Source organism: Chinchilla lanigera, unplaced genomic scaffold (assembly GCF_000276665.1).
Source record: "Chinchilla lanigera isolate Chin_1 unplaced genomic scaffold, ChiLan1.0 scaffold00003, whole genome shotgun sequence".
NCBI lineage: Eukaryota > Metazoa > Chordata > Mammalia > Rodentia > Chinchillidae > Chinchilla > Chinchilla lanigera.
Window position 1 is genome coordinate 32064017 of NW_004955404.1, and position 13497 is coordinate 32077513.

Below are 13497 nucleotides of genomic sequence, written 5' to 3' on the forward strand. Positions count from 1 at the left end.
TGTTGGAGTTCATATAAAGAACTTCAGGTACCCTGCTACAAAGACTACATGGAGCAGGTAAGAGAAAGCAGGGCTATGGGAAAGGGCAGAGAAAGGTCCACCTGACTCCTAAAGACCCCTGCCATCCTAGCTAAAGCATCAGAGGGGAGTGTGATGCCATGTGGTTGCTCCAGTACGGTCAGGTGGGTGTCCACGGGGTAGACCCCCTTGAATAACCTCAGCTGACACCACATGGAGACAAGCTATTTTTGTCTAGCCTGCCCAAATTGCAGAATTGCGAACAAATAAGTAATTGTTGTTTAAAGGCACCACTTAAAACGACGTGCTAGTCAGTGATGAGTATCTTATACTGACAACATGCTGCTCCTGAGTCATCCAGAATTTCCACTCATGGCCCATTATGAGCTTTCCTGGTGATATTACACTGCTCAAATGCATATGAATCTCAAAATGTTATGAGTTTTGAGTCCTTCACAGATCTGTACAAATGATGCAAAACAAACAAACAAACAAACAAACAACCCCGTTACTTGGGATTCGACTTGCAATTGAATTGACACTGTGTATTCATATAATAAAAATTTAAAATTTCATTCCTCACATCCATCATGGATTAGGGTAAAGGGCTATAATCATTTCTGAGCAGAGAAAGAAGATGTACATAGTTTAAGTGAACTTTTTCCTAACTTCAAGCCAAGAACTACTCTATGGAGGGACTCTGAAATGTGATTTGAAGAAAAGAAGTAAATGACTTCTGGAAGGGAGGCTGAAGTCAGGAATAAGGAAGATGAAGACCAAGGTCATAGGCATGCGGTCCCCAGCAGCGCGAGGCCCCGTGTACTAAGGGAACTATCTGAAAAGTGAAGTTAGAGAGTGCCCAAGATTAATTTTCCTATTTCAAACGTAACAATTACATTAAGTAAAAAGCTCATTTGAAGTAATCCTTGTATTACCTATAAGGAAGAAAAGCTGTTTTTTGTGATACTTCCCTTCTCCTCTCTGCATGGTTGGATCTGGTCTCAGGACATAAATCTTAGGCTACATTTCAACTGTATTAATAGTTGGGTCAATTTTGTGCAATATTTCAGCAACATAATCACCATGTATAAGCAGTCAGTTGGAACAACTGCTTTTTAGATTTTTGGAATAAAGCCCATTTTGAAGCTAAGAATTCTCTCCCTATGTTTCTTGTGATTTCAGTTCTTAAAAGAGAAGGCAGCATCTTAAAAATTGACTTACTTTAGAAAGAATATCTTGTGTCTATTAGTTCCACAAACTAGGGGTAAATTGAGGCACTTTTCACCATAAACTCCTGAAATACTTAATTTAAAAAAGCAGCTCTTTTGACAGGCAACTTTGCCATTCATCAGTTCCCTGACTGTATTCTAACTATGGCATGATCTGAGTGTACCTATTCATGAGGATCTATAGATATAAGTGCTAAACATACTTTCAGTAAATGAAGGGAAGACAGTTAATTAATGATCACTATGTAATGTAAGTGTAAATCAAATGTAAAAGTTCACAAAATAAACACATTTTAAAGACTTGTTAAGCCAATGTGATAAGAAAACTGAGACCAAGGAGACTGTATATATTTCCTCCTAGATAGAATTGAAAATCATGTTTATCAAATGATTTTTCTTCTTATATTCCTACTTTAAGTAATAGTTATCTAACTTTACATTATTTGCAGAACTGATTTTTGACACAAATTTTGTACATAATTATGGGAAATCATGTGATGTTTAAAAACCTATATACACTGTATAATGTTTAAGTCAGGATAAATATAGCTCTTTCCTGAAACTTTTATCACTTATTTGTGGTGAAAACATTCAAAATTCTTTTTGCTTTTTTGAAATATGCCATATATTATCATTATCTATAGCCTTTCTACTGTGCAAGAGCCCACCAGAACTTATTTGTTCTATGTTATGATTTGTGTCTGGATGTCTCCCCAAATCCTCATACAGTCATGGCATGGAGGTGCTTTTTGGAGGCAGGTGAGTGTAGAGCTTGTGACTGGTTCATGGTCCAATGCTAGGATTAAGAATGTGAGTACTACACTTACACTAGGGCAGGTAGCCTACATACACTATAAGGGACAAAATGCCTGCCCCACCCCATTGCTTTTGCTATGCTCTGCAGCCATGAATGGTTGGCCCTCTGCCATGTGCCACTCTGACTTGGAGCCAGGATATTACAGACTGAAACCTCTACAAGGTGCGTGCTAAATAAACAATTCTCCGTTCAGCTTTGGGTTTTTGGAATTTTGTCTCAGCAACGACAGAAAACTAACCAAGACGTTCTATCGCACTGTAACTTAGTATGCATTTGACAGCTTTCTTCCATCACTTTCTCCCCTGTGAGCTCTCCAACTTCTGGTAACCACTATTCTATTCTCAAGTTCTACGAGATAAACTCTTAGATTCCACGCATGAGTGAGGTCTTGTGGCATTTGTTTTTGTGTCCCTGGCTTATTTCACTTAACATAATGACTTTCATTTCTATCCATGTTATTGAAAATATAAGATTTTATCTTTTTTTACAGCTTGAATGTGTCCCACTGTGCATATACATCACATTTTCAAAGTGGTTTTTACCTTAATTACTAATGTTTAAATTTTCTTTGAAGGGTGTTTTAAAACATGCATTGGTACTAATCCCTTTCCATGATCTGGTTGAAACTGCACCTTCCTTCAATGAAAAGATTTCTAGATTCTAGTCTCTGATTAGATACAAATGAGAACTTTTGCTTTTTGAGGGCATTTTCTGCTTATTTTGCATGCAAGCACATTAGAAAGATAGTATTATAATAAAAGCCTATAGTGAAGTTCCATACCATGCAAAGGATGCTTTATTAAGAACAGAATTTTTCTTTCTCATGGTTCTAAAATCAGGGTGTTAGTATTGTTGGGTTCTGGTGAGGGCCCAATTCCAGTTTGTAAATTACCAACTTGTTGTCATAGCTTCATAAAGGTAGAAATTCTGTCTCCTAGAATGACACATGACTTAATTATTTCCCAACAGCCACACCTCTTAATAATATCCTACGGAGGCTTAAGAGTTCATCATATTAATTTGGAGACAAAAATGTTCATTCTATAACAGTTAACAATGAAGATACCATGAGTAAATGCTCCTCCTGTTTGTACATTTTAATGGTTCGCAAAATCCCACAGCAGTTTGTACGGAGCCATTCGAAGTGGTCTTAGCTTGTGTGGTACAGTGAGGCAGAAAGCATACAGATTTTGTGTTTAAAAAGATACAATTTCATTTCCTATCTCTGCTAAATAGGCCTCAAAATTCTGAACTCTCTTAAGGTCTAACATAGAAATTCTTGTCTTAAACTAATTACCTACTTACATCTTTATTTGCAGAATATTCAACCTTCCAAATTGTCTTCTTCCAGAAGTTATATTACAGCTCCTGATATTAATAGTCATCTACTTTTTTAACAATTGACACAAAAAAATTACTGAATTTTTTCAAATTCAAATTGTATCCTATATATTTTATTAATTTGCTCCCAACTTTAGTATTGAATTGCATGTTCTTAAACTGAACTGTAACTAGCCCAGTGTATCAAATCTACCTGGACAAAACTTGAGATATCATCTTTATTATTTCCCTTACTCTTACTGCTTAATCTTAGTGTTTCCATTTCTCTCCCCTGCTTGTGATCTTTGGGTAGAGGTGCACTAAAACTTGGGGTGGGAGAGGGCCCTACATTCTGGATTTTCTTGTTTTTTCACTTCTGGTTTCATCATACATCAAACTATCAACAAGTGTTCTTTATGACAGTTTTTGAGTTATTCTGCATCTGCATTTTGACAGCAGGAATAATGGTTTTAATGATAGATACTCATTTTCACAGTAAGAAAACATAGGAATGCAATGTTTTCCTTTACTTTATAAGAGTGAATTGTTATTTGTCATTTCTAATGTTACTTTGACTATTTTAATCATCAATCATCTTTGATGAACAGACTTTATTCTTTGACAACGTATCTCTCATTCCCTGTTGAGAAATCCTCTCTGGGAGGCCTCAGTTCAGCTACTGAGGGGCATTCTGCTTCCTTTTATAGACAATGACTTTGCACAGCCTGCATGAAGCCTATTGTGAGCATTAGCTGTTACTGTAAGTAATAATGATAATGAGTTGTCCATTTGAATGTAGCATGCATATTTTTAAAGGTTTTGCCTTTTCAAGTAGATAATAAATAGAAGGAATACGTTCAGCTGCAGGACTTTGGATGAGTGTCATCATTTAGTTGGGATCTCTTCTTGGTGAACAGTCAGCTATTCTGAGTTCATAAACTCTAGGCTAGTGACCCTGATTGTGCAGGACACTTTACATTGTCATTTCATGACATCTTCCTTTCCTGGGATGGAGTGAAACACAAGGAATCAGAAAAAAAATGGACGGGGAGCTAGCTGGTAAGAAGCAAGCTCAATGAGACGTTGCATGGCTCTTCCTGACATCTCTGGCCCCTGGCAAGAGCAGCCTCCTGGTGGCCTCCTGTAGAGATGGGGGTCACTGGCTCAGTCCCCTTCTCTGCTTGCATGGCTTACAGAGAGTCTGTATGTGCCATGCTGGTGATCCAGATCATCTGTTTCATATGCTTCCTGTGAAATAGGAAAAAATATGTGAAGCACTCTAGAGGAGCTTGAAATGAGTGATGATGTTGTCATGCATATTGCTTGGGCTTGCACATTATCACCTTGTTTCTCTCTGCTGCATCTTCCAGTCATCCGGAGAAAGAATTTAAAGTCAAACAGGATAGCTTGTTAGGTAGACAGCAGAAACCTGTATTGTATTACATGTTAAATCTGATTTTTCTTTCTTGGGGAGATAAATTAAGAAAAAAATGAGGGCTTACACCCCAGGCTTTCCTTACCAGGACTGATTCTGAAGCAGATCTACAGTTGGAAACTGCATGCCCTGTAGCATATTTTCAACAATACCAGTTGATGTATAATGTCTATGTGGCATTTGGTTGTTCTTGTGCCCTATGAAGGAATTAATCCATTATCATTTTAGCCCAGTTTACAAGTGAATGGACTTTTTTTTTTTTTCTGGTACCAGGAATCTAACTCATGACCTTGGGCTTGCCAGGCAGGAGCTGTGCCGTTGAGCTAACTCCCCAGCCCCAAGTGCATGGACTTTGAGGAAAAGAGTAAAGCAATGAACTTATGTGAAATATAAAGTTGAGTTGACATCAGACTTTGAATAGATCTGACTGTGCTCTGATCAGTGGGCATTTTCTGAGGATTGATGAACAAGGAGGAGAGTTGATGGTCCTTGGCTGAAACTTGGGTCATTAACTTCAACCAGTCATTAATTGCCTGAAAATGTCCTGGGCTGAGGTCGTTATTGCTATTATAAGCTAAATTAATGCCCTGTGCTTTAGCCAATAAGATTATTAGTATTATCTTTATTCTCCATTCAATTTATAATTATAAAAATGTACCACAGGCAATCAGAACAGATGATAGATTAATCACATGCAAAATTACATTTTAAATGAATTGTTTTTGACTCACACAGCTACCCAAAGCATTTGGAGAATTTGGTTTCTTGGTTTTGACATTTATGGAGGTTGACTTTTTGTGTTGCACCCCTGAATCCCTCAGCCCCACTTCCTACCACTGGTGGGAATTCAGTAACTAAGCCAAAAAGGATCTTCAGTCCACAATATGTTGGTCAGTTTCTAGAAGCTGTAATATTTTTGGAATAGGTAGTTAGGATAAGTGTGTGTGGGGACAGCAGAATAAGATAGGTGTAGTGATAGTGTAAAAGTGCATAAAATTTAAGGCATATGATTTTGTGTAATATTTTGTAGTTTTACAATGATTTTCATTCTATTTAATTGTTCTCTGGCAGTTATTACAGTTATTATTATTCCATTTCATCATAGTTATTATTAGTCCATTTCATATCAGAGAAAATTGAGGTGCTTTGCATAGCATTGTCATAGATTTCCAGAGCTCTCCTCCATCCAAAGGTATCTTCCCATGGTGATCCAAACCATACCACATTATTTTGCTCTGGGATACTACTTGCAATGGAAAGGAGGTACCACTGGCACAAACTGCACAGCCTGCATTAGCTATTGTTCATCCAGCATCGTTATAGGCTCCCAGTGTGCTGCTCATGAGTTCTGACTGAAGTGTAATTATTCAGCAGGCAGTACCTTCACCAACCTCAAGTACTGTAATCACCCAGGCACCATCCTCCAATAGGCCATTTGTCCCTGACTCAGGCCCATTTCCTCTTCTATTACATCTTCCTACTGGACAGACCATGCCTGTTGCAATTTCTGCATCCATTATAAGTTCCAATGTGCATGTCCCAGTTTTGGTCCCTCTTGTTCAACCGGTCACCATGGTGCCTAGTGTTCTAGGAATCCCAGGTCGTTCTTCCACTCAACCACTACAGTTGCAAGCAAAAATGAGATTAAAAGCTTCTTAGACCCACCAAGGCCCTCCAGTTACCAATGGTGATACTGTCAAAGGTCATGGTAGTGGATTGGTTAGGACTCAGTCGGGAGAATCTAGCCCATAGTCATTACAACAGCCAGCCACATCCACAGCAGAAACTCTGGCTTCTCCAGCTCACACAACTCCACAAACCCAAAACACAAGTGATTGTCAAAGAAGAGTTCCTTTAAATTTTTATACTGACAGTTATTTGATATTATTAATAATTATAAAAATGAGTTAAATCTCCATATTTTGAAGTGTTTCCAAGCCTTTGAGTTCTTTGGGGTAAGAGCAAAGAGTTACCAAACAAGAGCATTTTTATACTGCACAGTGAGAAAACCAATTTGCTGCTGTATGTTCTTAGAATTTTCTTCTTTTGTAAACTGAGCACATTTGTCTCAATCTGTAACCCAATTAAGTATGTGATGTTCCTATATTTCTACATTCTAATCAGTTTCTAGAAAGCCTCTTACTCATAGAAAATCACTATGATATAATCAGCATTTTGATAACTTACTATAGAGAGAATAAAAAGAGAAATTCTGAAAAAATCTTTGCTTCCTAGTAAACAAAGAAACTGAGTTTTATTGTTTATAGATTAGCCTAAGAAGTTACTGGGGCATGATATCAGAAGCAGAGAAAACCTTTGGATTGATTGTTTTTTATTGGGAGGGTCAATGTGAACTAAATTATATTGTAGGCTAAGAAGCACAAGGAAAATAATATGATAGTCTTTCTTATAAATAGAAAACTAATGGAAATAATTGCTCTCAGTCTTGCATATCTGGTGGAGGTGATTATTCCTCTTGTACTTCTGAACTCCTCTCCTTCTGGTCAACCTCCAGCCAGGAAAGAGAGGCAGGTGGAAAAGACTCATTCCAGTGCCAAAAGGCTGACATAATCTCTAGATGATACATTATTTCAGAAACAGCAACATTGGAGCAGGGTCTGTCTTTTTTTCTGTTTCCTCAAATGAGTTGTTAGATCGTGTGATAAGATAATGGCTCTGCAGACATATTTAATATTCTGAGAGTCAACCCTTGGCAATAGCTACTGTCTCAAAGATACAGCAGAATGATGACTCAGATCTAGACAAAAGAAATGAAGGTGGGGAAGATCTACTTTGAAGACACAAGTGGACATCTTAGAGATGAATTGTTTTCATCTGTAAGATCCCATGGTCTCTAAGGTGGGCAATTGAGTTTATCCAAGTGGAATAAAATAGTAGCAGTGGCATACATACTACCTTGACTAGCTAGTAAAAAATTTAAAGTTATTTTGTTGATCATTACTACTTAAACCAAAGAGGTTAGTTTAATCCAATGAGCTTCAAGAGCTATGGAAACATCACTTAAAATATCAGCTAATATTTAATTTCTTAACCCTGTTTCCAATTACATAAGAATTTTATCCAGAGGAGCAAACAATCCTGGAGAGTGAAGTATGATCATTCTGATAATAATCCTAAACTCTTGAAATTTTGTTTAAGGCAGATTAGATATAATAAATAATATTTCATGATAAATCACTTTTAATTGGTGCTTACACTGTAGGCCTCTCTCCCTTCTTTGGTTCTAGTTTCAGAGTGTGTGGTAGAAGCTTGGGTAAACAATTATTACGTCAATCTGAACTTTGATGGGCATAATCCCCCAAACCTTACTGATATTGGTAAAATATGGGGACCATGAGAAGTCTGGTATGTCGCAAAGTTCTTCCAGTTATATCTCCTTTAAAAATATGCTTTCCTGTAAGACAGTGCCTGGATTAGCTATGACCTGATTATGAAAAGGAAAATCCTCTAGAATTTCAAGGAATAGCCTTTTAAGGACATTTTACATTCTTGGTCCCATTTACATAATAAATCTCTTTAACCAATAAAAATGTTCTCAAATATGGAGCCAGAGTAAAGACATGGTAGTAATATTAAGCTGACCTATTCTAAGGGAAGTACTAAAGAATGGTTTTCAAGAATGGTTTTCATTTAGAGACAAATGATTTTAAAAGAGAGCTTGAAGACTGAGAAAGATGTGTAAGGCAGCAAAAAGTAGACATAGGGATAAATCAAAATGCTTCTAGAGTTAATAAAGCAACGATCAGGATGCACTGTGTGATCTAAAATACATCTAGTCTTTCCCTTTACCAGGACCTGGGACCCAGCACCGGCAACTTTCTTGATGTCTGCTGCATCTCACATCCGAGCCACTCACTTTCTCATCTGTGAGAGAGCCATCACTGCTATACATTCTGGTCCTTGGTTTCTGAGCCTGGGATAATTGCTTTCATTCCTACTATAACCTTCTCACCTTTGATAGGGGAAATGTGGCTGGTTGATGCTCTGTGAGAGAGATTACCAGAGTTTTCTCTCTCTCTCCTGCCCAGGAAAGCCAAGAATGCAATTTCTCTCCACTCTCCTCTTTCTCAGCTTTAGGGTACCATCTTCATTAGACCCTGAAGATGTCTTGGGGTAGGACAATCTTCTTTTGTAGCGCAAACTTCTCAGAATACTAATCCATCTGTTGGTGCACCTCACACATAACCAAAAAGTGGTCGGCTACTTATTCATTCTCTTTATCAGTGGCTAGTGGTCCTTACTCCCTATTCCAGTCAGGCAAGACAGCAGCTGTGTATCTTTTCTTTCTTCTGAGGGCTTGTCATTTCCTGCAGTTTGGTTCATACAGTTTTCTTTTAGGCCTCATCTCTCATGTATTTCAAAAATCACTATGCTTGTATAACTCAAAAGGGTTGTTCTGTTTACTGGCATATAATACTTATTTCTGTACCTAATTTGGTCCTGACAAAATAAGTTTTATTCTTATATTTGAAGATATATACCTCCTTTGAATATATGGAAGTAGTATGTCTAGTAGTAATGATTTTGGAAGTAATTTCAAAGAAAACAAGACCAATAGGTTTAATCCTAGTTTTATTTCAATGTGAAATTCAAGAATACTCTTATTATATGTTTATGTGAAGCTTGATTATATAGAACAGTTATTTCAGGCTAAAGTAGGATTGTTATTGAGGGTAAAATTCTGTTGAGAATGATTTTCTGCAATATAAGAAAATACTTTGGTCCCAGTTTTTAAACATGCAAGTTGGAAGCTGTACTTATTTATCTGATATTTTTAAGGGTCTTATTATATTCATTTATTGAAGGAAATGTCACAGATGGTTCAATATCAGTTAATAGATTTTTATAACATGTTCCAAAGTTATTATTACATATTTTATGATTAAGTAATAATTATTAATAAAGCAGTTGATGATCTTGATAATATACACCCACAAAAGTTTACATCAATTCCCTTACTAATTTGATAATATGTTTTGAACTTTTCCATCATAACAGGGTTCTAGTTTCTTTCATAAAATTATATCACAAATCTTACACCCGATATAACAAATCTTGTGTTAGAACTGCCTGTATATAAAAGACTGTATATGAATTTTGAACATACAGTATCACTTACTTGATTTTAGGTAATAGTTAAAAATACTAATTTGAATTTGTTGGAATGTCAAAATATCTCTTTTCCAGTCCCTTCAATGTACTTCTTACCTTGTGATTTTTTATAATACTAAAAGAAAAAAGTTTATATGTGTATTATCTCTTGCAAGTAGCATTACTGTAGATCCAATCTAGATGAAATAAATTAGCAATCAAGACCCAAACTTGTCTCATGAAAAACTAAACAACAACATATATACTATTCACTCCCAGGTGTTTCATATGGAAAAACCATATAATTTTTTCTTTAGTTGTGCTTGTAGAGTGACGAAAAACTAGGAGTGTAATAGTACTTCTGTATTAACTCTCTATATGTACATTTCAATAAGCAGTTGTATAATTTGTGTAATTCTCTTTCTTTCCCATTGTGATTGCTTTAATCATGTATCTTAAATTTAATTGGATGTTCACTGAAGATAATGATTTTTAAAATGTGGGCTTGAGGGGTGATGGTTGAGGGCAAAGTGCTTGTCTAGCATGTGTCAGGCCCTGAATTCCATTTTCAGCACCACAAAAAAAAAGTGGGCTTGAATTTTGTGTACCACTTTCAACTCTTTCATTATCCTGCTTCTAAAGATATAGCTGTTTGAAAGTTTGAAATTTTTTTAAAAACTAGTTCTTTACCACAGATAGTGTGAAAAGAACATTCTGAAGCACAATTATAGACTCTCAAATTTTACTATTATAAACTATTTGAGCTGTTATTATTCAATTTGTTGAATTACTCCCTTGCCATTAAGCAATACATTTTAATGTCTTTGTGTTTGGAAGCTTTGTTTTCAATAAAAGAAATTCGATGAAAGCTTCAAAAGCTGAGGTATTTTGACATTTCATTCACTGAGTACTTTGATTTGAAATTTTCAAATGAATTTGAATAAAATGCCACTGAAATTTGGAGAACTCATTTACAAAATGCTCAATCACATGTTAAAATACTTAGTAAAAATAGCTGTTCTCCAGATTCTCAAATATACTAAAAACATGGGGCAGAAAAGAAAGCACATAATGCCTTGATGAACTATTTACTTTATATGTAAGATCAACGTAATAACAAAAACTCTGTAATTCAATTATGCATATGTATAAACACATAAATTGGAGTAACTACAGCTTCTACTTCAGTTCAAACAATATATGAAAATATTGCATGCAATTTTAAATTATGTATATACTACTTCCAATTCAAATACAATTTTGTTTCATAAATAATATCCTCATTTAGTAAAAAATATTTTGTCACAATTATATATTTTGTCCTCCATTATATTTTTATATTAAATATCACCCTAAACACATAATTATACATTTTAAATTAAAATGTAGAACTGAATACATAAGAGCCTTTGGACATATGGACAGTCAATTGAAAGAATAAGCTCTAAATGTCTCTGTTATGGTTTGTGTCTAGAAGTCCCCTCAAAGCCTCATGCAGTCATGAGGCAAGCTTCAAGAGTTTGTGATTATGGGATTATGGGTATGAGTGATACATCCCCAATGGGGCAGGTAGCTTGCATACAATGTAAGGGAGCGAAAGAAGTTTGCTCTCTGCTGCTCCTCCCTTTGTGCGCTTGTTGCTTTTGCTGTTTTCTGCAACCATGAACCATTGCCCTCTGCTGTGTGCCACTCTGCCTTGGAGCCAGCTGAGTATGGACTAAAACTGCCACCAGCTGTGGGCTAAATAAACCTTTCCTTCTTTAATTCTGGGCATCAGGTATTTTGTCTCAGCAATGAGAGAAAAGTAACTAAGATAGTCTTACTTTAAATGTAATATTTGTATTAAAAGAAAAAGTCATTTAAAAATTAATCTACCTACATACTGTTAGAGTTCTCTGATGAAACTGATACAAAAAGTTTTCTGTTTTTAAAATTTTATTTCAACATATATCAGCAGCTATTGTTTCATTTGTACATATATAAGAAAACCTGGACTTAAAATTAATTTGGAATAGTGGTTTGATGTCATTGAAAAGTTATACCTTGGGGGGCTGGGGATTTAGCTCAGCGGCAAAGCGCCTGCCTGGCAAGCGCAAGGTCATGAGTTCAGTTCCCGGTACTGGAGAAAAACCAAAAACCAAAAAAAAAAAAAAAAGTTATACCTTGGACACTAATAGGCAAGTATCCCCAACAGAGTCTTCAGATGAATGCATTATTTGGTCAAGTAGACAATGATAATTCCTTACCAAATTTGGGTGTTGTGTTTTCATAATTTCTGCTATTAAAATTGCCCCTATATTGGATGGTAAATGTAGACAAACAGCTTACTTCTTTTTCATCAATTTTCTTGAGACATGGAAATTCAGAACTTAATGTTTTATTAATATGTACATTTTAGTCTCATTCCTATAGAAAGGATTTTATTACAAACTAATAGGTTATTACCAAGCAATAAAATTAACAAATTATTATAGATACACGCTTTTTCAATAGATGACAAATTACTTTATTGAATACCATAGATTACTCTCTCTTTTTACATAACCTGATCTCATTGCTCATGTTTCTCAAAGATCTTACGAGTTGGAGGCTTGGCTTTTGAGTGCATCTCTCAGAGCACAGCGTAACTGCTGACAAAAGTTACTTTGGCAGGATGCCAGATGAAAGAGTTAACTAGCTAGGCATTATCACCGCGGTTCTTTGACATGAAGAGGATGATTGTACTGGAAAAACTTCTAATGCTGGAGAAATAGCTTGAATTGGATTAATTCACTACCGGTAATAATAGACTGGACCAAATTTGAAAGCAAAGATGCCCACTATTTACATGTCACTACAAAGCAAACAAAAGCTAGAAGATGATGTGACTTTTTTAAAAAAGGAGTTGGAGTTATCTGGTATACAAAGTATATTCAGGGTAGACAACAAACTTAAAAATAAAGGTAAAACAATAGAGTCTTGAGAAAAAAAGTAAATGATTTTCTTGTCTTTGGGGTAGACAAAAAAAATCTAAGGATTTAGAAAGTCTGACTCTAAGAAAAAAATTAACAAATACTAAGTTATCAAAATTTAAAATTTCTGCTTATCAAGACACCATCAAGTAAATAAAAAGACAGAGGCCGAGGGTGAATCTCATATGCAAGTACTTGCCTAGCATGCACAGGGCCCTGGATTTGATATCTAGCACAGCAAAAGAAAAAAAGAGACTGGGAGAAAATGTCTGCAAAACTGATATCCCACAAAGTACTTTTCTTTAGAATATGTCAATAAGTCATAAATTCCAATAGGTTTTCAGGCAAAGAAAATTAGAAAGGAAGAAAGTCAATATAATTTCCATTTTCTAGAGAGACGGGAAAATATATTTTTACTTATTAGGTAGTCAAAACAATTCTAAATGTATATAAGGCAAAACTTGAGTAATATAAGGAGAAATTAGTAAATCCACATAACTAGTTGTGTAATTTTCTCTCTGAGTTTCCTTTACTGCAAAATGAGATGATAATATGCATTATATATATGGTTATTATATATATAGATTATCATATAACCTGTGTGTGTGTGTGTGT

General features: G+C 35.6%; 1 pseudogene; it reads left to right on the forward strand.

Moving 5' to 3' along the window:
• The first annotated feature begins 6067 nt into the window (after nucleotides 1-6067).
• LOC102025316 lies at nucleotides 6068-12558 on the forward strand (annotated as a pseudogene).
• Nucleotides 12559-13497: the final 939 nt, after the last annotated feature.